The following is a 1,054-nucleotide window of genomic DNA, read 5'->3' as shown; positions in this document are numbered from 1 at the left end:
AACAGAAGATATGATGGCAAGCATGTAAACATAGCAAGTTTCGTTATCAGGTTTCAGACTTGGCAGAAAACAGAGCATGGCAGAAATAATAATATGTAGGCCACTTTGTGAGCTTGATGCACTCACTACAGAGCAATTCATGACAAACCAAGCATACCTACATCAAGATGGCATATTATGAAGCTATCCATGGCAAGAACACAAGCATAGCATGTACGGATCAACTACAATAAGCTTGGCAAAATTGCATATCATGTTAAGAATCTGCCAGAAATATTTTATAGCCAAAGTAGAGAAAGATTGAGTCATGCTATGGCACTCCATAATTGCAAAAAATTGCAGGAATGGATCAATTATAGCTATAGCTACAAAACATCCTTAAGGAACATCTCCAAAATATGCAAGGATCTCTCTGTAGTATCAAGTTTACATGGCAACAAAATTACAGCAGACAAGGACTTAGAGAAATCACTAAGCCCCTGAAATCAGAAATATTACGGGGCCTACTTTGCATGCTTGTGCTAGTCACCACAGAGATCAAAAAAATACATGGACTACACCACTAGAAATATGGCATGGCATACTTCAAAACACATGTAGAGCTCATGCTCAAAAGATGCACAGATTAAATGATACAAAAATGACAAATCTCCAAGTTCTGTTAAGAACCAGAGAATAACAGCAACTAGCCCTCTTCCAACAGAGATTTGGGCATCAAGATGACCTCTAATGAACATGGTGCAATTGAACAAAACGAAGAGCATCACGAGGCGAACAATTTGACATATTACACGCGTATCGAAGCTACATGCACAGAGTTATAGCTATACGAACAGAGGCACTTGCTGTAGATTTCCAGGACTTGGAGAAAAAAAGGAGGGGCGAGAAGGTCAACGCTCACGAGATCTGGATCGGGGAAGCTACAGGAGCTCAAGGAGCTCGGGCTCGGGCTCGTCCTCGTCCTCGCCGGCGATGGCCGGAGGAGAGGGAAGGAGGCGGCGGCGGCGGGCGCTCGTGGGAGGAGGAGGGCCGGCGGGGTCGCCCGCGGTGGCTC

This window comes from Triticum aestivum, chromosome 1D (assembly GCF_018294505.1).
Source record: "Triticum aestivum cultivar Chinese Spring chromosome 1D, IWGSC CS RefSeq v2.1, whole genome shotgun sequence".
Lineage (NCBI taxonomy): Eukaryota > Viridiplantae > Streptophyta > Magnoliopsida > Poales > Poaceae > Triticum > Triticum aestivum.
Note: the sequence above shows the minus strand (reverse complement) of the source record.